Raw genomic sequence first — 24,643 nt, forward strand, 5'->3', positions numbered from 1 at the left:
AAATTTCAGTCCTTGTTTGTTCCCAACTCAGGATGTTATTTTAGGCTTGTAAAGCTAGTTTGAGTTCACAAACCTTTCCTTCCCCCCACCTTCTACTATTAAAAAACAAATGGGAAAATCCCACCTTTATTCCAAAGCTGATTCAATTTTTCATGGCTTTCTAGCTGACGGAAAACTTGGGCTGTGTGGAAAAGCGGACCGTCCCCACCATCAGCTGCCACTAGTGGGTGCTTTTTAGATAATGTGTCGTTTCCATTAGGATTTTGTCTTTCTCCCCGTTTGCTCTGTTTTCTCATGCATTTGTTGTTTGCATTTCTTTAATGTGGTCCGCAATCTGCTCTTTTCCCACCTTCTCCTTCACTGTATCTTTCTCTCTTAACTCATCCCTTCGCTTCTAGAGTGGATTTGAGATGGAGCTGACCTCTTGAACTCACGCCATTCAAGGTGTGTGTGAAATTAGATGGAACAACTTCACCCATTCCTAGTTTTGATCAAAGGTATTTGATTACAATACTCTTGTCTTTCTGCTTTCCTGTTTTGCTGGCTTTGGGAAGGCTTTAATTATGGACCCTGACTACATTTGAATTTAATTATTTTTAACTAAATTTCATCTGTGCCTACTGCCTTGGATTGGTACATTTTTGTTAAAAGTCAAGCCATGATCACATGTATCAGTTAAAGAACAAGAGTGTGATGGGTTTATGAATGTAGTCTTCCTATCTCTTGCAATTTTGTCATGAATCTTGTGATATTTCATGTTTTTCTTAAGGTTCCAGCTCTTGGAAGTATGTGACTATGGAAGAATCTCAGCTTTCATTTAAAAAACAAAAACAAAATAAGTTTCTAGTCCTTATGGTTGCAGAAAAAAGCATGAAAATGTGAACTGAATGCACCCTAAAGGATTTGGATACCAAAAGGCAAATAAAAATAACCCCAATTTATCACTTCTTTTAAAAAAAAAATCTATTTCTTGTTTAAAATAATCTCCTAATTTTTGGGCAGTCAGACTCATGACTTTCAATAGATTACATAGAGATTTTTTTAAGGATGGGAGGATGTGAATCATTTCACCCTGGAAAAATGTTGGAAGAGGAGTGAGGGGCTGCCAATGTTTTAACAAGATGCCTCATAAAACATTTTACCATTAGGAGCTCAGACGACTATGGCAATGGGCAGCAGTATAAAACCCAAATATAAATAGTCACTTCATGCTTCTAGGGTTCTTACATAAGCTGTTTGCCTCATAGATCCAGGTGTCCTGAGAGTTGTCTCTGTGATGGGAACTTTCCAAGGACACACCCTTCCAGGAACTTTCTTCCTGCTCTTGGGGCTCTGGTGGGCTGTGAAATGCCCGCTGAAATACTTCAATCAGAAGATGAAGCCCTCTGTCCGCACAAACCTGTGCTTCCAGAGACTGGAGCTCCTAGAGGGATGGCCAAAGCTTTCTGGGCTCTGCTGGGTAAGGACAATTATCATCTCGTTTGCAGCTTCTGGGATTACCTCGCTCTCAATGAATAATTCAAACGAATCCATGTGTCATACAGTTTAAAGCCAGAAGAAACCACAGTATCATCTAATCTGACCTCCTGTTTATCACAGTCCACCAACCCACACCCAGCAGCCGCTCACAAATCCAACAATAATTGCTGACAAGAGTTAGTTATTATATAAATCATCCAGACACACACACTTGCTTGGACTCAGACCGGGCTGTCGCTGGCGCATGAGTGATTTCAGCAAGATTCTTCTCTGTGGTTTCCCCCTTTTCCCCGGCATGGGAGGTTGTGTCCAGAGAAGTAACATTTTTAGGGAATGCAGGTGTCCTAAAATTTCTACATCATGCAAGGTTTTGGTCCTGCTGTGCCCTTGATCTTGTGTGACCACTGAATATAAATACTTTAATTTCTGAAAAAAGAAAAGGAGTACTTGTGGCACCTTAGAGACTAACAAATTTAGTCGCTAAGGTGCCACAAGTACTCCTTTTTCTTTTTGCGAATACAGACTAACACGGCTGCTACTCTGAAACCTTTAATTTCTAAGGCTGTAATTCCAGTGATATAGTTTGTCATCCCCACAATAACACCATAGCACATCCTCGCCAACCCAGGCAGGAGTGTTCTTAATTTAACTTGTTTCCTTATCCCTTGTGTGGGGCAGGAAAATGGCAGGATTATGTGGGCTCAAGAAGAGGCAGAGGAGTGAGTCAACTGTGAAGTAGCCAGAAATCAATACTCTTTAATACCCAATGAACAGGGGCATGATCCAAAACAAAACAGAGTGAGTGGGGAGTACAGGTAGGAGACTGGGTGGCTTAGAGATGGTTTAGTGTGAAATCTGTCATCTCTAGAATCCTGAGTCGTGTTCAAACAAGTTTGGTCTCATTCCAGTCTATAGTGAGCTGTTGAGCATATAATAGACAGACTGCCACTTGTGCCAGGTTTTATCTAGCAGATGTATATCTCACCCATCACAATAATATCTGGATTTATTTGGATGGATTTACCCTCACAGCATCAATTTGAAGTAGTTTCCCATTATACAGACAGGGCAGTTGAGGCTCGGAGAGGTTCAGTGACTTGCCCAAGGTCACATAGGAAGTCTGTGGCAGTGCCAGGAGTTGAATTCGTATCTATTATTCATTTGTGTTATGGCAGTGCCTAGAAGCCCCAGTCATGGACCAGAGCCATAGTGTGCTAGACTCTCTGTACAAATTCTCTTTTTTTCCCCCAATCCAATTCCATAGATACATGACCATCCTTTCTGGGCCTTTTGAAAAGGCCCACGGCTGGAGTAGCAAATTATAACTAAGATGCATTCTCGACCCTATGTGTAGAAACCCAAGACTGGAATTGTAGGATTTTGCTGCAGTTTGAGATAGCAGGATGTAGGCAGAGCTGGGGTGGGAGGGAAGCTCACACAGCATCTGGCTGCACTATGCCTGGCTTTTGCCACTGCTATTTGTCTTTCACATTCAGAAGCATCAGCTCAAACAAAACAACAGAGGGGTTTTGGAGGGAAGAAGGAGGGCCAGGGCAAAATCTGGAACTGAAGCCTCCTACCCTTCCAAAAAATGACCACTGAGGAGGAGTGGGAGTAGGATTGGAAAGCGAGTCTGCCCTGCACTCACCTCACAGTGGCAGCTCCTGCCCTGTGGGACTAGGGCCTGCTCCTTGCTGCAGGCATTATGATCTGATGCATGGCATTGCAGTTTGGGGCCCTCTCAAATGGGGGTCCAGGGGCAAAAAGTGCTCCCTTTGCTCCTCCCCCTCCCCTGGGCAGCCCTGCAAACACTGACTGATGATACTAAATAGATTTCTCAATGCATTGTTAAAGTTGCTCTAACCTTGAATACGTTCTCCCTTCCAACATGCCCTCACTTGGAAGAAGGCCCAACTCATTGTTTGCCTCTGTTGTTAAGGAATGCTCGGTGAGATGTTTGCACCTGGTGGCCCTTACCTACATCTCTACGATAAGGAGGCCCACAAATGGGTGATGCTAACCACCTGGCAACACACAACCATGTAGTTGTTCTTCGGGATCTCCGGCATAGTGGATGTGCTCACCTATTTCCAGTTCTGGGTACCCCAGGGGCTGGATCGCTTCATGGCGCTGTTTATTGAAGGTTAGTAACACCGATATAAGGCTAAGCTGTTTGCTATCAAATACCTGTCACAGTGATGGGGAAACAAGTCAATAGAAGGGGATCTTCAAATCCAGTTCACTGAGTGTCTGACTAATTCTTTGTGGGGGGATGGAGGGGGTTTGTGGTAATGGTAAGTTTGCAGATATCACTCAGCTGAAGCTCTGTGTAAGCTTGAAAGCTTGTCTCGCCCACCAGTAGAAGTTGGTCCAATCAAATATATTACCTCATCCACCTTGTCTCTCAGATGCCATATAGGCATGCTTGTAGTATCTGCCTCCTAGCACACTCTGATTGCCATGTGTTGTCAGAGGCATAGGCAAAAGCCTCTCAGGTTCCTACCTTAAGGTAATAATTATACCATAATTATCTGGGGGCAACATCCTATTTAATTGAAGTGTTTCTTAAAAATACTCATCATCGGGGCAAGCACAAGGGAGGGCAAGCAGAAGCATGGGCAGCTAAAATCTTGCATATTTTTAGCTAATGCCTATGGAAAATACCATTATCTCTATTTTACAGGGGAGGGAGACAAAGAGTAGGGGGTGTAAAAATTCTTGCTTCAAAACCACTGTGGGCTAGTGGATTAGGTATGGTTCTGTGGTCAGCAGACCTGTGTTATCAAATTGTTCTTCCAGCTCTGTACAGTGAGGGAGTCCTACTAGCCGGGCAAGGGGGTCTAGAAGAATCGTACCTTAAAAATGTGAGTTTACTCAGTTTACGGAAGAGATCATATTTCACTAATAGCTGCTCTGTAAGAGGGCTGGGTTTCAGGTTTGGCAACTTTTTAGGTCAAAGCAGCATCTGTGACATTTTTCCAACAGAGTGAAGATTCTCTTCCTGTAACATAGTATGTGCCCTTCCTGACTCTTGGATTCGGCAAGGGATTTCCCCAGCCCTGGGAGTGGTTCCAGAGACATGAGAAGAAAGACCCTGATGTGTACTCTTGAAGTTTGGGTCAATGAAACAGATTCAGATAATATGCTTTGTCTACTACATTAACCCCCGCAAATCTGCCATCATTAGCACTTGCCGGATTTTGTTTGGTGTCAACCTTCTAATGCGTAGGTAATGCTTCCCCCTCTGCATTTAACCTTCATTTCAGCTTAGATCTGCCACAACTACTAGCTGTTATTCTCTGTCGTCCTCCTTTGCCCGAGAGCAGGATGCACTGTCTTGGCCAACTCCACAACATCTGTGCGCTCTCTCAAATAAGGCACAGGCTGCTGGCTTGATTTTTTTTCTTCTTCTCCCAATTATGATAAAAGCAATGAATGGCAGACACACAGAAAGAGGCATTGATCAATTACTTTTTCCTGAGGCATAGGCAGGTCATGGTGGATTTCTCCTAAGAGTCTCCAACTATGTCCTTATACTCTAGCATATTTATTACTTTGCACATTAACTAACCATCTAACTAAGAGTAAGCATTGTGTCTTACATAACCTGTACAATATGCAAGCTCAGGCTTCAGTTTACATAACTTTTGATGTCCATGCTATTTTTATATCATCACGTCCCTTTGCTCTGTTTACGCTAACCATACCACTTAATGTAAGTATGCAAAGTACTCTGATCACTGCTTCCCTGAGACCTTTTGCCATTTCTGCTGCACTCTATGTATTCTCAAGGAGGGTAAACACTTAGGTCAGTTTCTTGGTCCAGATGGTTGGATTGCTGGCTGGAGGTTCCTTGAGGTGGAATGCTGTGCTGGTCCATCGCTTTGCAAGGTGGCAGTTAGTAAAGTACTCAGAGTGTGTCTCCACTGGAGTTGAAGGTGTAATTTTCAGCTTGGGTAGACATGTCCATGCTAGCTCTGATCAAGCAAGCATGCTAAAAATAGCAGTGTAGCCATGGCTTCATAGGCAGCAGGATGGGCTAGCTGCCCTGAGTGCATACCTAGGGTCTCGGACAGGATTATAATCAGACGGCTAAGCAGTCCCACTGCCCATGAAGGCACAGCGACACTGCTATTAAAAACATGGGTATGTCTATCTGAGCTGGAAATTACACCTACATCTCCAGTGTAGACATACCCATAGTAGCAGAGGGACGGGTTACCTCTAAAGGAGATTTGTTGGTAGAACTAAGTTAACCTCTGCTCCCGCTTATAATCTTAGGAGTGAGGTGAGGAGGAGGAGGATGCAAACCTCGCCAAGTGCGGTGTTCCCCGAAGCCTGACACTCCAGCCCTGCCAGATCTATCTGGAATGGCACTAACCCAGTGGAGATATTTTGTCATCAAAGTTATGGGTTGGGAGACCCATGGTACTTTGTGTGTGTGGCAGGGAGTCTCTGACACCCCCTCCCAATAAATTAAAATGACCAGGGTCACTGAGGTATGTCTACACTGCAGCAGGAAGCGAGCCTCCCAGCCTGGGTACACGGATTGTGCTAGGGGGGCTTGAGCTAAGGCACTGAGTAGAACAGCATGGATGTTGCCAGCGCAAGCTGGAGCTCGGGCTCTCGAGCTAATAGGAGTCTGTCTCCCTGGGTTGGGAGGCTGGCTCCCAGCTGCACTGTAGACGTTCCCTGAGGGGCTCACTTTCACCTTTTAAGTGCTGTCTTACCAAAGTAGCTGCTCCCAGGTTATGACAGACCCCCCCCCCCCCCCCCCCCCACACACACACACTTTTTTCAGATCTCTTTAAGCTCTGGAATCACAGTCCCCCAAAGCTCCACAGAAGCCATTGGCATGTGATGATCTCTCTTGGCATGTTGTATAATCAGCCCTCAGGGCAGTATCTGAGCACCTCCCACTTGAAATATATCACAATAACAAAGTCCCTAGTGACTCCTCCTCTGGCTCTGAATAGTGCTCTCCCCAAACATCCCCTCCCTCACTCTGCCTTCCAGATTTCCAGTCCCTCTTGCCCCACACCTCATCCTCCCCAATGCCAAGCTCTCTTTTCCCCCTCCCCCCCACCTCAGACACATCTCCTCCCCAAATCTCCCTGAGCCTCTTTGTCCCACGCCCAGCAACTCCAGCCTGGCCAACTCTCTTGTGATTTTATCAAGTGTCTACTCTTTTCTTCTTAAAGCTCCAGGCGTTGGCATCGTGCTATTGCAAGAGACTCCCAGCTTTCATTTAACTACTGCTACTAATTAACTAATTAGTTAAGTTTTTACCTCTTGTGCTTTCAGAAAAAAGTTTTTGAAAACATGAAGGGAGTGAACCCTAAAGGCTCAGAAGACAAGTAAAAAGAATCCCAAGTTTATTACTTTGTCTTAAAAATAGTGATTTAAAAAAAATCTCATGATTTTTCAGGGATGGACTCACCTCTCCCATACCACACTCTACTTCATGAAGGAGGAGGGGGTTGCTGCAGCTAGCTCATTTTCCCCCCCCCCCCCCCAAGCTGGCTGGGATGCCCCTGCTCTCTGCTCAGAGCTAGGGCTGGGAGGTGAACAGCTGATCCAGCACCAGAAAGCAGCCTCCTGCCTGCCCAGTAGGAGGGAATAGAGTGGTCCTAGGAGCAGCAAGTTTCAACTTCAGTGGCCCCCCCTCTGCCTAGCTGATCTGCTAAAGAGCCAGCCAGCGATGAGGGATGGATAAAGCAGCCTCAGATTCCATTCTGCCTCCCTTCCTCCTCCCAGGTGTGGGCTGAAGGTTGGGGGAAGAGTAGGGGGAACAATTTCCTCCTCCCCGATGAAAATTGAGTAAAAATTGCATCCATGCATGCACTAACGGGATGAAACACCATGGATCTTCTGCCACCCAAAACCACAATAATCTGTCTAGTTTTAAAATAGTAATTACAGGTTGGAATCGCCTTTCCTAGAACTGGAACAGACACAGTGATCCTCCCTGGAATGACTCCATTCAAGTTGGTAAATTTTATTCAGGGTAATTAAATAATTCATTGTTTAGAAAATTATCTCACCCACTCCAAAAGTCACACAACTTCCCACACTTCGTGCCAAATCCTGAAGTCCTTCCTCAGTTTTTACTGAGTTCTTATTGGGGGTCAAGGAAAATGGAGTTTTGTTGATATAAGGACTTCAGAATTTGACCCATTATAGTTACAAGAATCACTTCACCCACCAGTGAAACAAATCCGCCTCTGGGCTGAAATAGATTAGCTGTTACATAGTGCAGAACAGGTCCAACTATATGGGCTCTTTCATTGATACTGTGGGGAGAGAGGTAGTTCTCTTTCTTCCCCTCCCACCCCCAGAAATCAAGGAGAAAATCTCAGAAGAGCACCCCTCTGGTGTAACTACATTAATCAGACCTATCTAATTCGAAGATGCTCTACAGACATGTAAAGTAGTCCTGTCCATGAAGAGTTCCAAATCCACAGATCACAGAATTATGACAAGTATACTTCGTTAATTGCAGCCCAAGTTCCAGGGGCCTGTGGTGGCTGATTGGCTAGAAGAGGAACAATGAAGCAGAATTACATAGTTTGAATTTTGGCAGGTTGTGTCTTCTACTTTCATGTCCTGCACCTCTCTGGGCTGGATCAACACATCCACTTTCTACTGCTCATCAGTATATTTAGCACTGCCATCTGCTGTCTGCTGGAAGTGTTCATAGGAGATCACCCCATCCTGGAGCTCTTCAGTGTTAGCATGGTCCTCACCCAGGGATCCTGGTTCTGGCAGGTCATTTGTCCTGACCAAGTACTTTTGGCTTATGTCTATATCAAGCTGTCTATATCAAGCTCTCGGAGATTGCTATCCCTTCCCTCCATTCAGGGTATAAATTTCAGGGAGCATTATCAGGTTTACTTAAATTGCATGACTGTAGTAATTCTTCCTTCTCTAGACCATAGCAGATTTCTCATATATTTACCTTCAGGTTTAGCAGAAAGCAATAATCACATGTGGTATTTGTATTACTGAATAAGTGCTGTTCCAGCTGAGAATGCTCATGCTTATCTGTATGTTGCGGTATTGAATGAATGGGCAGTCAAATAAGCATTTGTGTGGTAATTAGCTATCATAAAAAGATTAATTCTGTGATTGCATTGTCTGATCACCATGTTATTGTCCTGGGGAATATCATGAATGTCTCATAGCATATAATTTTCACCAGGCACTCAGATGCTATAGTGACATGGGCCCAGCGCTCAGGTTGTTGCTGGAACACTGCGGTAACACTCTCTTTTGGGGAGCCAGAATGGTGTACTTCCAATACTTTTGTTCCAGCGCTTTGTTCTGACGCTTCTTATTTTAAGGAGTCAAGCACTGTACGAGTCACATAGCTATCTAGATAAATAGCTACGACTGATTATAAATGTACTTCAGGTCCTGGGAAGACCCCGATCTGTAAAACCGCAAGTGCTTTGAGATAGTCAGTCAGAAAACATTTGGGACATCTGTATAGTTTTTTCTGTTGTTATTAACTGGAAGCAGTAACTGGTGAAGCCAGGGCAGAAATGACAATGGAGTAACAGCAGCTTTCTCAAAAAATAGGTTTAATGTATCAATTTAATTCCTTTTTCTTCTAAATCCCTTTCCTCAGCTCGTGTTTTTATTCCCCTCCCTTCCTTTTTAACTGAGGTGGAGGGCAATGAAACACTGTAAATTATTTTCCCTCCCCCGCCCCCCCCAAGGGAACTGAAAAGCCATTTGTGTAGTGGTTGTGCCTTGGGCACTTGGAATGGGACCATCAGTGATGCCACATCCTGATGCAGAGCTGACACTTAAGTGTTCAAAAGTAGCCACTGATGTGGAGGTGGTTCAATCTCTGACACAAACGCACCCGACACGAACACTTGCCCATGCAAATTTTAAATTCTGTTTTGCTGAAACACTCGTGCATGTGGCTTTGTTCGTGCATGCCAGGAAAATCTTGGTCACAGGACATTTATGGAAAGGGAAGGGCATGGTTGAAGGAAATTAATTTAAAAGCTTGATGGCATATTTGTGAAAATGCCTTTCTGCAGTATCCATCACCTTTAATTGTAATGGGAGGAGGAAGAGGTGGAAGGATGATAGGCATTGGGTGGGCTGACAAGGGTTCTGTATATGAAAGATAATATATCATTTTGTTCTAACCAGATTGGGTTTGTGCTGTACCCACCATGGGGGGGCGCGGGGGGGGCAGGCTGGGACCAGACTGACCGTGATAACATCATGTTTATCACCGTGTGCTGCTTCTGGCACGATGCAGTGGCTTTTCTCTTCACTGTCTATAACTACACCATCATTTACTGGTAGGTGGTGGTGCTGGGCAAGGGTGGCAGAATATTTTGTGTATTATACAGTAACTAGCCAGGGCTTGTGTTACTGACACACAATCGGTACTGAGCGGTTTCAGTTCCATGATACGCTGAGGGGCTTATGTTTTGCTTTGAGTGTTTGCTGCTTTTATAGAAATTCTGAGGCCAATCACACAAGGCAATGAGGAAAACATACTTTATAATTAGAGCAGAGAATACCATTGAATTGCTTAACCCTCTTCACCTTGGCCAATACTTCAATGCATCCCAGGTTCAGTCTTATATGTGTGATTATATGGAATATTGGGAGGGTTGGCCCTAGCTGCACTGAAAAAAAAAAAAAATCTCTGGCGAGGAATTGTGAACTGAAGCAGTTAACCGAAAAGTCACAGCTTTTGGACTATGGTCATTTTGGGACATATGGGGGAAATACTAGCAAAGAGCCCCACGTTTCATATTACATTACGTTTACCTAGACAAATGTGGTGAGAGTCCAAAAACTACTTTAAAATGCAGAAGGGAGTTTTGAGCCCCTAGGTAAATCCTTGGTGAATTTATCCATGGTGGGTGAAATTCAACCCCCTGCAAGAGGGTCAGTGCAAAACGTATACGCCATTTTAAACCCACTTTACCCTTTGAAAGAAGTTTAAAGTAGGACTCACCGTTCGTTGTGCCAGCCCTATACACCGGAAGGGAAGGGAAGTGAATTTCATGCTTTCTGGTGTGCATCAGCATTTGTTTAATTGCACCTGGTCAACATTTGTTTGTTACAGCTGCCTTAAGAGATGCACGAGAAACTCTAGAAGCACAGAGAATGGAATCGAGAAATTTAAGTTAGACACCTGCTCCTACACTGTCCTTTTAGATGGATCAGATGAAGAGTAAGGACAACAAATCCAAGCAACTTTTTTTTTCCTAAAGATCTTGAGGAATTTTAAGTGCAAGATATTTTTCAAGTAAAAAGACAACGTACAGGTGTTCCTGCAAATTGTAAGCATGTTTGAATGCCCTCTCCTTTCCCAAATCATTTACAAATGGATCCTTCCTGATTTCTGGGGACATACTTGGTTTCTGAAAGTAACTGTTTGCTATTGTATGTGTCTGGGGCGGGTATCTAAGTTATTGGCTTTTGCTTCTGCTCTCTGAATTGAAGACTGAAACTTTTAATCAGAAGACAAATAAGTGAATAGCAAATAATCCACTTTTTGGTATGAGTTTTTCAGACATATGATTATTCATGCTAAAATTCATTAAAATGCTCAGGATTTGCAAATATTTTTCACACATACTCTATGGATGTCCAGATACCCCTAAGCAATGAATAGGCAGAAAGGGGCCTTGTAGATAAAATACTAGTTTGGAACTCAAAAGATGTGGGTTCAGTTCCTGACCTTGCCTTCCTGCATGCCTTTGGGCAAGTCTCTCTATGCCTCTCTATTCCCCAGCTGTAAATGTGGATACTTCGTTTCTCCCACCATTTATCTATCTTGCCTTGATTGACAGCTCTTTGGGGCAGGGATTCTGTCCCTAGATGTATGTACAGCACCTAGCACAATGGAGCCCCAATCTCAGTTAGGGCCTGTAGGCGTTACTTTAATATAAATAATAGTAGAAGGCCTATGCCCCACTTAAGTCCCATTTTGAGAGTTTACACGGTGCATAGGCCTTGTGCAGGCCCGGTGCATAGGCCTTGTGCAGGCCCTCTGCACAAGGGTGAATTTCACTCTAAAAGCACAGATACGCTCATCTTCTTTCCAAGACCAATTGTACTCATGGAGGGGCATGTGTGTGATTCAGACCACAGGGAGCTTAATTCAGTAGAGTTTACCTATACAGAGTACAAGACTGGTGTATTAAATATTCATTTATTCAGGAGATGATACAATATGCTTTATAAGGTGGCATTTCAAAGTTCAGCTTGCAGGCATGGGATTCAGGCTTGAGAGCTGTAACTGTTTGTGTCCAAGCTGTCAATGCTACAGCTAAAGTCGAGTCAAGAACCCAGTTATCCGCTGACCCAATTATAATGTAGTTTCAATGCTAAGCAGACGGGATCTTAGTTGTGTTCCTTAACAGGGCTACACTTGGGCCTGTCCAAGGCTAGGGAACATGTATAAACTTTTGGCTACCCAACAAATTAAGAATTGTGTTGTAACCAGCTCCCTTGAGTGGCTATAATTGCTGTAGATCAGGCCTGAGAAATGTTCCTCAGGTGAGTTTATTCTATTTGTTCACTAGTAGGTATGTAGAGATGGGAATTTGTTGGTGTAACTGTCGTGCAAGTGCTGCTTACAGAGGGTTTCTCTGTAAATTTGTGAGTTGCATCATAAAGGATCATTAAAATAAAAGAATGGATGGCCAAAAACTACAATTTAACTCTAGCACGAGCAACTGCTGTTTGAATACTTGGCCATTTATTCAAAATATTTGGGCCAAATTTCAATCTCTTCAGTGGCACAGTTTGTCTGAGTAAGGTAGGCAAGATCTGAAGCCTTATGTATAGCAGTGTTTTGAATTAAGATCTAATCATGTATATTTTACAGTTCTAATTATGGATAATATCTGAAGGCACTAGGGCAGACACATACTACCATGCCTCTGCATTCACTCAAAACATGAGCTGCCCCAAATACTTTTAAACAAAAAGAACATCCTCTGGCAAACCCAAAGAGGTGGATGAACCATCAGGAAAAGCAAACACCTGCAAATTAGGCGGCACCATTAAGTATCTTTCATAAAAACACAATTCATAAAGCAACCTCTGTCTGGTTCTGAGCTGATCCCCAGTATTGCACCAGGAGAAGCACCAGGCTGAGAAGACATACGCAACATAATTAGTATGCTTCAGAATTTGAGGCAGAATCAAGACAAACTGTATTGCAGAGATAAAAATCTTCTGTCTCTGTAACCCCATAACAAATTAGATTTAATACAAACCCAAATGCAAAGAAAGCTTAAAGCGGAATCCATGGCTTAGACAGCAGAAGTAGGAAATGAAATAGATATTCAAAGGCCCAAGGAAGGTGGCAACTTTTTGAAGCTAGAATCCAATGAGCTGGAAGACTGGATCAGAAATTTTAATTTCCACCTACTAGAAAGAGGAAGGGGAGCCTAATGTTTATCTTTATCCACAACATGTTGAAAACTGTGTTAACGGAGAAGCTGATGTCCCAAATCCTGAAGTCAAAAGAGCACACAGAGCATTAAAATCAAAGGCTAACTCAAAAGAAACTTCAAAAGCAAACACTGATATATTTCTAAGATATCAAGACAATGAAAACCTCAGAAAGATACCAAAAATGTTGCTTAAAGGACACCAAGATTTATTGTTTTCTGGACTGAACATGGAAACTAGGATGAAAAGATGAAACATGCATAAACAGGGACTGAACTGATGCTGTGGTATCCAGAATGGCCTAACTTCACAGCGCACATGCTGGCTTTTCACAGACACCAGTGAAATAACTGAAAATAACTTAAATTATTTCAGTTATTTTCCCTACTGTCAAGGTTCCTTCCCCACTCTGAACTCTAGGGTACAGATGTGGGGACCTGCATGGAAAACCCCCTAAGCTTATTTTTACTGGCTTAGGTTAAAACTTCCCCAAAGTACAAACTGTTTTACCTTTTGCCCTTGGACTTTATTGCTGCCACCACCAAGCATCTAACAAATATATAACAGGGAAAGAGCCCGCTTGGAAACGTCTTTCCCCAAAAAATCCTCCCAAACCCTACACCCCCTTTCCTGGGGAAGGCTTGATAAAAATCCTCACCAATTTGCATCGGTGAACATAGACCCAAACCCTTGGATCTTAAGAACAATGAAAAAGCAATCAGGTTCTTAAAAGAAGAATTTTAATTGAAGAAAAGGAAAAGAATCACCTCTGTAAAATCAGGATGGTAAATACCTTACAGGGTAATCAGATTCAAAACATAGAGAATCCCTCTAGGCAAAACCTTAAGTTACAAAAAGACACAAAAACAGGAATATACATTCCCTTCAGCACAGCTTATTTTATCAGTCATTTAAACAAAACAGAATCTAACGCATATCTAGCTAGATTACTTACTAAGTTCTAAGACTCCATTCCTTTTCTGTTCCCGGCAAAAGGATCACACAGACAGGGAGAACCTTTGTTTCTCCCCACCTCCAGCTTTGAAAGTATCTTGTCTCCTCATTGGTCATTGTGGTCAGGTGCCAGCGAGGTTATCCTAGCTTCTTAACCCTTTAGAGGTGAAAGTGTTTTTCCTCTGGCCAGGAGGGATTTAAAGGTGTTCACCCTTCCCTTTATATTTATGACAGCCTAGGTCTCTGCATTGGAGAAAAAGTGTCCAGAGTGGCAAAGGCAGCACTGGTAAATCTCTTCCCATATAAAAGGGACTCTAAGTCCTGGGCTGGTTCTGAAAGCCCTGTAAGGGAACGGGAAGGGCCAGGGAGTTGGCACTAATAGCTACGAAGGATGTGCTGGAGACTTTCTGAAGAACCAGGTTTGTTTGACAGGACTGTTTGCCCTTAGGATGGATCTGGAGTGAAGAGCCTGGGTGGTGAGACATCCCTGGGGAAGTCCATTTAATTAGGCCAGTGATGCCTATGCAGAGTCACCTGATTTCAAAATTCACTCATATGCACATAGCCCTCAGCCAAAGTGTGTGGGGTTTGAGGTCAAGAGATTCTGTAAGAGGGGGGTACATAGAAACATGAAGTTTTAGCTCTACTCCCATGCTCTTCTTCCTAGTACTAACTGCTGTAACTTTGGATATGCTGTTTATCCATATAAGTACTCAAGAGGAGTTCTCAGAGACTGGGGTGAGGGGGCTGACCACCCCACACATACACCCCATTCACACACCGGGTGCTTGCCTTGCCATCTAAACAGTGTAGCTGAGGCAGGCAGCCTCTTCCAGCCTCTCGTGATGGGCACAGGGACTACCCAGGGTCTCTCTGGCTGGTTTTGATCAGATGTATTTATTGGTTATGCTGCCCAGGCCCCTCCCATCCTTTCCCTTTTGGTGGAAAGAAGAATAATTGAAAGGAAAAAAATTGACTTGCCAAAACAATGCTGCCTACAGCAAACCCTGACTTTGGGCCCGTGTTTCCGCCTGGTTAAAAATGTCAACAGAGCAATAAACTGAAGAAAACACAGCTAATGATGTCAATCACATTAGAAAATCAGACACTTGTCATTTGAGTATTGTCTTCTCCCAGAACTGCCCCCTAAAGAGGGGTCAACTTGAATAAAGCTATTTATGATTTGTATTACTGTAGCGTTTAGGAGCCCCAGTTACGGACCAGGACCTCATTGTGCTAGGCGCTGTACAAACACACAACAAAAAGATGGTTCCTTTCTCACCCTAAATGACATGATGGATTTCCTTAGAGGGGACCCTACCTGAGTCCTTATTCTTTGCGCTACCACAGGGAATGGGCATGTTTCCATCCAGTGTTTATCACTTTGCTGATTCCGGTAAGAGTCATGGGAACATCATAAAGGAGAACATTAATTACAGAGCTCACAAGAACATATTCCCATTGTCCTTTCACAATGTCTATAATCCTAGTGATGCTGCCCCGCCTATTCCTAAAGGATTTGTTTTTAAAGGGCAGAATTAACCTTATTCAGGCATTTTCCTTTCTTTTGCTCTGAAGGTTTTATCTGTCAGAAGCCAAACGTTGGAAATCAAGAAATTAAGGCTTCTGAACAGTAGACCTGGATGACCTTTTTTTGATGACTTTTTTTTTTTTTTTTTTTTTTTTTGGACCAAAAAAATCAAGAGCATTTTTGTCAAATTCATTTTGATTAATTTCAAAACGTTTTGATTAACTGGAAACAAACAGAAAACTCTCCAAAATTCTGTTCAAATCTGTTTGAAATGGTTTAGTTGATTCAAAATCAAATGTTTTCAAGATTTTTGATTTGACAAAAAATAGCAAAAAAAACTGGTTTTTGTTCAAATTTCCCTGGATTTTTATTTTCCCCTGGATTCCCAGGGTCAGCTTCAATCAAAAAAAAAAAAAATCAATCCATGATTTGCTCAGCACTACTGTACATGGAGCTATTGAAATGCCTGGTTTTGCCTTTTAGGTCCAGGTTTCCAGTGAGCTGGCGTAGAGCTGAGGAATTTTTGGTGGCCACGCCCTTCCTGATGCTTTAATCCTTATGCTTGGATTGTGGTGGTCTCTGAACTACCCGCTGATGAGACTGAATAAAACCTGCTGCACAAACAGGTGTTACCAGAGTCGGGAGTTTGTTGACGCTGCTGGCAAACTTATTTTCTCCTTTGTGGGTAAGTTTCTTAAATTCTTGCCTGCTGCCAGTAAGCAAATTCATGTTAATCTAACATAATGTTTACTACCAAAAAACATGCCGAGACACAGCAATATACAAAACTGACCCATAACGCCCCATAGTTTACCAGGAGAGGGCACCTGTGTATGTATTAGTATTATAGAGGGACAATTAGTGTCTCCATTCTTCAATGTTGTGGTCAAGGTTCCATTAAATGTCTTATTTACACCTTCCCTTATGACTTGGCATAGCAAAAAATGCGTTGGGCCTCTGTGTTCATAGTGCCTCTCAGGCTATATGCAAAATTGTGTTTCTGAAAGTATGAAGTAAACTGTTTAACCTGTGTGTTAGGTATAATGTTATAAAGGTGCTGTAAAATATTGGATTCAAGGTGTCCAGTATGGCTCTGGATCCCGATATCTTAAAAATGTCTTGTTGCTAACTCTTCAAACTCCCCAAGCATGGCCTGCTTAAAAAAATGCCATACGTCGGGGTACTTTAATTCTATTGATATTTTGTGTGGGCGCATAAAATATAGCGTAATATTTTCAAAAGCATCTAAATGAAAGGAGCACTGAGTTTCGGCTCCTCAGTGCCTAAGTCCTTTCTGAAAATGGGACTTTGGCTGCTAAGTTATTTAGGTCCTGTTGAAAATTTTACCCATAATAATAATAATTCATTTTCAAAGTGAGTAGCCATTTTTGGTGCCTCCGCTTTTGGGTGCCCAACCTAACACATGGCCAGAATTTTCAAGAAGAGGCCCATCGTTCCATAATTACAGTGCAATTTTTAAAAGCTCCTAAAGTGATTTATGGAGCACAAATCTCATTGATAGCAAAAAGAAGTTTCAATGGGATTTGTGTGCACTGCAGGGACATGGTCCGTATTTGGCCTGAGTGAAATATGGTTTTAAATTGACTTTGGCTATGACCAGGAGAAATGGGCCCAAAGCATGTGACCAAAAGAAATGGACTCACGAGAAAGCAGGATTGTGTGTGTTAAACTTTGTAGCGACCCTTTGGAATACCAGTGTTATCTTATTTAAGGTTTGGGAAATAAAAAAACATGGTTAATTGGGCAACCGGTACAGTAAATTATTGATTAGAAATGCTTAGTCCAGTAGCTGGAAAAAATATGGCAAAGTGAGAAAAGGGGAAAACCTTGAAGATAGCAGAGTGCAACCCTAAAACTGCTTCAGCTGACTTTAGCTCAAGTCTAGTAACGACATCATTTGTTCATTATAGTGTATATAAAAACAATTCTTTCTAGGGATTCTTTGTCAGAGCTTTGCCTTACTCCTCTGGAGTCACGCCATGGTGGGAAGGTGTCTCCCAGACCCGATGCAGTTATGAGTATTTGGCCAATGCTTATAACTGTATTGTTACTAGGATATACACTATAAGGGTGTATATGCTTATATTGATATTTTGGATGCAACCAACATTAATAGAGGAATGCTTGTGTGGAAACTGAGTCATGGTAAATCTTAAGAAAATTATTCTCAACATGCATCTAAGTATAATTTTCAGCCACTTCCAAAAATCATCCCATTAAGTGCCTAACTATGGATTCAAAATGCCTCTTAAAGGGGCCTGTTCTTTCAGACGGCTCATTGTTTTCTGAAAACTGCGCCCTATTCATCTCACCTGAAAACAGAGGCACTCAAAATCACTAATCTCTTTTGAAAATTTAGACTATGGATAACATTTTTCAAAAGGGCCCCTACATGATTTGGGAGCCTAAATCCCAATGAAGTTCAATGGAACCTAGGTTCCTACATTCCATATAAATACGAGTATTTAAAACACATGTTTGTTAGCATCCTTTGCCAATGCTGGCGAGTTCTGTCATGGATGCTGGCATGTAAAGTGTCCTAAATATTAGTACTTGCAAGACAGATGGGGAATGACCATATTATAAAGACCTACACCATTCACAGCAAGAAACCTCTTAAGTGGGTGGAGCCTGAGAAAAGTACCGATGCTTTCCTTCCTCCTTTCCAACCCAACCCATGAAGTGCCTTGAAACACTACCTATGGTATATGCATTTGAGCTAATGGATATTAATCCTCTGTCACCCTGTCCTGGCATGGAGTTGCCAAAGCTAGACTATTGCTCTACCCTGAGTTTGCCTCTATCCCTAGGCATGCTGGCTGAGCAGTTTGTCCTCACTGGCCTCCATTTGCATCTGTACCCTGGGAAGGAGCGTATCTGGGTTCCCATGAACACCTGGCAGCATTCGACTATGTACCTCTCCTTCCTATTCCCAGGCAAGGTGGACATGCTCACCTATTTCCATCTCAAGTAGCCCCGGGGGCTGGATCGCTTTCTATTCTCCCAGGCTACGTTTGTTGAAGGTTAGTAACCCAATGTATCACTACGGGGTTTTCACATAGAGGGGAAACAGTCAAACCACATGGCTGCAGGTACAGTAAATAATGTGGTGGTGGTGCTTTTCTTAGCATGTAGGATTGGTTACCCCTTTCCCTACAACTCGAGTAGACTGTCTCTGGGGGGGCACCCATCCCCTCTATGATTTGTTCCATCACACTTGAGCATGTGGCATGCTCATTTACCTTTCCTGAGGAGCAGTTTGCACATGCATGCACTGGGGGGGGAAAAAACACAGCAACACCATTATGGTAGCCCAACCCCCATGCACACTTGGAAACCAGTCCATGGTGATTCACCAGCTCAGTGACATTATTACTTGAACAACAGGGTTTGAATTTTGGCAGACTTCCTCTTCCACTTTCACGTCTGTAACCGCTCCGCCCTGTAGCAGCATGTCCACTTGCTGTTGATCGTTGCCCTGTGCGGTGATGCCCTCAGCCTTTGGCTGGAAGTGTTCATCCCACGCCACCCCTGTCCTGCAGCTCTTCAGCACCCATGCTCTCCTCATGCTGGATCCTGGTTCTGGCAGGTCAATCATTCTGTTCCCGTAACATCATCCTGGTTGTGACCCTGTTGAGCACTCTGGGGGGAGATGGAGGACATGACCGGATAAAAGTATATAAAATAATTAATGTTAGATGAATCCCCCCCCTTGTCAGTCAGTCTTCACAATGGGTAATCCCCATGGCAACAAGAGGCAGGCTCGTCTTAGGAAGAACGCTCCCTGTATTCTCTGCCTCCAGGTCTCCATTTGGAGAAGTGCTTTCCCTGGGTTTTTTTAAGATTTGTCTTGGTTTCTTTGTTGAGGTCAAGGATTTTCTCCTCAAAACTGCTACCCTTATGAAATATTGGTTTTTGGCTCTCAGAGGCGGGTTGGAAAGACAGCACCTGCCCTTGCTTCTCCTCTCAGAAATGCCAACAGTAAAGGGCATTGCTCGTCCCCCACACACTCGCCTGGAGGGATCCTAGGGCAAAGGCCAAGCTCCCAGCTGGCCTCTGGGCAAAGTCCAGGCCCAGAGAGATGAGCAGGCCCTGTGGAAGCTCCCTTCACTTAGACCAGGCCAGAATCAGTGATGTGAAACCAGTGGTTGATCAGACCCCTCCCAGACATTAGCTTCCCTATTCCCACAACTTGGAGAGCTAGGGCCAAAAGGGGGGGAGGCAGTCCCGTGTCCCCACCCTCCAGTACATTATTTATTAGCTTCCAAGGGTTGGGGTTAGTGAGATTTGTACACTTCCCAATATAGGATTTCCACATTTAACTCCACTTACCCTTCACATCCTCTTTGTAACTATTTACGACTAGGTTTGACAGTTGTTGTGTGTTGCAAACAAGGGCTTCTCTCCCCATCCAGCTGCTTCCAGCATTTGATCTGTACAGTGAAATCCTAAAGCTGAATTTGTGCCAACAAAATAACGGTCATGGGTGAGATGCTGATGCCAAACACACAGGTGTGATTGCTTTGCAGACCAAAACCCAGATGCTCATTCGTTTAAACCAGTGGAAGTTAGGAGCCTAAATACCCGTGAGGCTAGGTTAGGTTCTTTTCTCCAGAAAATAACATACCACTTTATTTTAACAGATTTTATTTGTGCTCTACCCACCATGGGAATGGCCGGACGGGGACCAGACGGATGATGGAAACATCATGCTCAGCACCAGGTGCGTCTGCTGGCACTATGTGGCTACTCTCCTCATTGTTAAAAGAAAAGGAGTACTTGTGGCACCTTAGAGACTAACCAATTTATTTGAGCATAAGCTTTCGTGAAAAGGTTATGCTCAAATAAATTGGTTAGTCTCTAAGGTGCCACAAGTCCTCCTTTTCTTTTTGCGAATACAGACTAACACGGCTGTTAATCTGAAACTCCTCATTGTTGTCTTCAATGACGCCATTGTTTTCTGGCATGAGCTGGGCAGTGGGGGCAAAGTGGGAGAATAATGTGGTGTGTACGGATTATACTAACTAGCCATGGTGCTACTCAGTGACCCACAATACACACACACACCCACACCCACACCTAGACAGTGGGCTGGATTCACAAAAGGACTTAGGCCCTGCTGGGATTCACCAAACCTTGCTCACCTGCTCCCACGCCCTGCAGGTGCCCCTGTTTCTGAGCAAGCACCTTGCAGCCCCTCAGCACGGATGGGGAAAGAGAGATTGCTCCTCTGACTCTTCCCTGTGGGGACTGTGCTGGTAAGCACATTCAGACCTCGTCTGCTGGATTGGGCCCCTATCGGTGAGATGACCCAAAACAGAGGAGGAGTTGCTACCTCATAACTTGTAGCCCAGGTGTTTGGGTACTCATGAGGGGTGTGTGAGACACCCCCCCCCCCCGGCTCAAGTTCCCCTACCACCTGCAGGGCAGCAGGGATTTGAACTGGGATCTGCCACCTCTCAGGTCCGGGCCCTAACAAATGTGCTCCTCAACCAAGGCTCCAGGTGGGGTCTGCCAAGCTTGGCTGGCATTAGACTCGCTAGGCCCCAGGGCAGAAAGCCAAAGCCCTGCCACATGGAACTGTAGCCTGGGGCCCCGAGTCTCACCACCCAGGGCTGAAGCTGAAGCCTGAGCACCTTAGCTTTGCAGTTCCCCCTTTAGTTTGGGGCCCCAGGCAATTCCCCTCCTTGTTACCCTCTAACACCGGCCCTGGCGTTTATATGCAGAAAAACGGTTGTGGCACAACTGGGCTGTGGAATTTTTAAGAGCACGTTGGAGGGAGAGGGGCGGAGCTCAGAAAGGAAAAGAGTGAGAGCCCCTGGGCTATGGGGCAGTCTGAGCTGCTGAAGCTGTTCTGCTGGATCCTGGGTCTCCCACCTCCCGCATACATGCTCTAAGCAGCAGGCTAAAGCATCACTCATGGTTTTGTGCTCAGTTTCAGTTATTTCATTATTGCTCAACAGGGGAACAGCTTTGACAGGAGACTGAGGGAGACCCCTGCCTGCCCCAGGGAACTCACCAGGGATGTGGCAGATCCCAGGACAAATCCCTTTTCTCCAGCAGGAAAGGGGAAAGCTTGAAGCAGGATGTCCCACATCCCAGGTAAGTACCCTGACCGCTGCACCCAGTTACAAGGAAGGTCTCCTTCCCCCTCAAGCTTCTTGCTAAAGCTGCATATGTGCCTGATGCCAAGAGAGGGTTTGCAAAAAGAAAAAGAGTATTTGTGGCACGTTAAAGACTAACCAATTTATTTGAGCATGAGCTTTCGTGAGCTACAGCTCACTTCATCGGATGCATACCGTGGAAACTGCAGCAGACTTTATATACACACAGAGATCATAAAACAATACCTCCTCCCACCCCACTGTCCTGCTGGTAATAGCTTATCTAAAGTGATCATCAAGTTGGGCCATTTCCAGCACAAATCCAGGTTTTCTCACCCCCCCCCCCACCCCCATACACACACAAACTCACTCTCCTGCTGGCAATAGCTCATCCAAACTGACCACTCTCCAAGTTTAAATCCAAGTTTAACCAGAATGTCTGGGGGGGGGGGTAGGAAAAAACAAGGGGAAATAGGCTACCTTGCATAATGACTTAGCCACTCCCAGTCTCTATTTAAGCCTAAATTAATAGTATCCAATTTGCAAATGAATTCCAATTCAGCAGTTTCTCGCTAGAGTCTGGATTTGAAGTTTTTTTGTTTTAAGATAGCGACCTTCATGCCTGTGATTGCGTGACCAGAGAGATTGAAGTGTTCTCCGACTGGTTTATGAATGTTATAATTCTTGACATCTGATTTGTGTCCATTTATTCTTTTACGTAGAGACTGTCCAGTTTGACCAATGTAAATGGCAGAGGGGCATTGCTGGCACATGATGGCATATATGACATTGGTGGATGTGCAGGTGAACGAGCCTCTGATAGTGTGGCTGATGTTATTGGGCCCTGTGATGGTGTCCCCTGAATAGATATGTGGGCACAGTTGGCAACGGGCTTTGTGTGTGTGTTTTTTGGAGGGGGGTGAGAGAACCTGGATTTGTGCAGGAAATGGCCCACCTTGATTATCATGCACATTGTGTAGAGAGTTGTCACTTTGGATGGGCTATTACCAGCAGGAGAGTGAGTTTGTGTGTGGGGGGGTGGAGGGTGAGAAAACCTGGATTTGTGCTGGAAATGGCCCAACTTGATGATCACTTTAGATAAGCTATTACCAGCAGGACAGTGGGGTGGGAGGAGGTATTGTTTTATGATCTCTGTGTGTATATAAAGTCTGCTGCAGTTTCCACGGTATGCATCCGATGAAGTGAGCTGTAGCTCACGAAAGCTCATGCTCAAATAAATTGGTTAGTCTCTAAGGTGCCACAAGTACTCCTTTTCTTTTTGCGAATACAGACTAACACGGCTGTTACTCTGAAAAGAGAGGGTTTGCAGCCTAGAATAGCGAAGGGCTTGCCTTGCAGCAGCCCAATTTCAGATAGGGGTGGGGCTTAGTGCACACCCTTAGCTGGCACCTGCCATTGGCTAGCTTAGGTGAGGTACAATCTGGTGTGCTGGCTTTTGTGAATCCCCACCTGAGGTGCGGTCTTCCCATTCAGTGGGCAGGGACCTTAAGCACTGAACTCAGGCTTTGTGCATCCCAGTCATTTAACATCATGATACTGAAGTTGGTTTGTGAATCTAGCCCGGAGGGGTCTAGCCTTGCTTTGCTACATGCCCATTGGTTTCAGGCACTGTTACACACCTGTGTCCAAAGAGGAATAAAACCTTAAAGCAGGTGCTTTAGATGCTTAATGCAAACAGTTAAAGAGGAAGATGTACACAAATGGATCAAATGCTTCCTATTGGCTGATGTTCTAGGATTGCAGAAATCCTTTAAATAAGAGTGGAGAACAGCCCTGACTCGCTTAACACTACCAGCAATATATAAATGCATCCCAGTTGCAAAACCACCAGTTAAACCAATCAAGTGGCAGGGGAGCACCATGCCAGCCCAAATCCACTGGAAAGGTTAATCTAGTTTGGGAGGTATTGTGCAGTGACATACATACCTTTCCAGCTCATGCATCAGGACAGAATATTACATTTTCCTGTACAAATGCGGTAAGATTCCAAGACGTGTGTGAATGTGTAGGAGGGAATGTCCCTTGTTCACCTAGTACACAAGCTGTGCTAATTGTGCCTTAATATTCATTTTACAGCTGTATTGAGTGGACACATGTTCCTATGCATCCCTCCTCCACAGATCAGAGGAGCGTATGAACAAGAAGCTCAGATGGTTCTTCTTCTTCTGAAAGACTAAACAGGGATTTGCTGCAGTTCTGCTCTGCAATGCGACTCTATAAAAAGCATGCTAGGGCTCTGTCATCTCTTGAATTTCCACACCAACTATGCTCACTTCACAGGTAAGTTAGATCTAGCTGGCAGCTGTTCATTTTTAGGCTGAGAGCTGAGACTATTATAAATAATTCTCTGTAGCTAAGGGCCCTCAGTCATTTTAGGCACCGTTCACACATGCAATAAGACAGCGCCCATTCCAAAGAATTTACAACGTAGCAGAAACCAGAAGTGGAGTTAGGAGCAGAATAAAGCAAAGTGGTCTGGCAGGGCAGTAACTACACCTATGGCTAGTTTCTCCCCCACCCCAAAATCCACAAGTAACATGCAAAAGGGTGAAGAGAAATCAGTCTGGGTAGGTATTTAATATGCTTGTGTTATATTAAAGCATGCTGAGGTCTTCCCTTCTTAAGCATCACTAGGGAGAAAGATTCTGCAGCTCCTGTTCTGCCTGATTGATTGGCCCCTGTGCAACTCTGGTTATCTGAGTGGAACTTTAATGATTCTGTTGAAGGTGCATGAGAAGGGCTAGATTCCAGCCCCCTCTTCCATACCCTTGTTAGGTTAAGGGGAAGTATAAGGCAGCACATTTATTAGTCACTAAAGTGAGCAGATTGGCCTCTGGCATGTACAGGGAACAGTTCATTCAACTACATAAAAACTAGAGCTAGTCAGAACATTGTTTGTTCACCCAGAAAAAACCAAACCATGTTGTAGGAAAGGGTTGAGATGAATTTTTCAACTTGAGCTTTAAATCGTGAAAAATTTGGTTCAAAATGACTTTGAAATTTAAAATTTCAGCTAATTATAGCAAAAAATTAAAGTGGTCAAAGTTAAACAATTTTTTGACTCGAAGTGAATTTGGGGGATTTTCGG

The 24,643-nt window shown here is 44.0% G+C and overlaps 1 pseudogene; it reads left to right on the plus strand.

Annotated features, from left to right (window-relative positions):
• The first annotated feature begins 1,276 nt into the window (after positions 1–1,276).
• On the plus strand, positions 1,277–10,694 carry LOC144278378 (transmembrane protein 45B-like; annotated as a pseudogene).
• Positions 10,695–24,643: the final 13,949 nt, after the last annotated feature.

This window comes from Eretmochelys imbricata, chromosome 22, assembly GCF_965152235.1.
Source record: "Eretmochelys imbricata isolate rEreImb1 chromosome 22, rEreImb1.hap1, whole genome shotgun sequence".
NCBI classification, from domain to species: domain Eukaryota; kingdom Metazoa; phylum Chordata; order Testudines; family Cheloniidae; genus Eretmochelys; species Eretmochelys imbricata.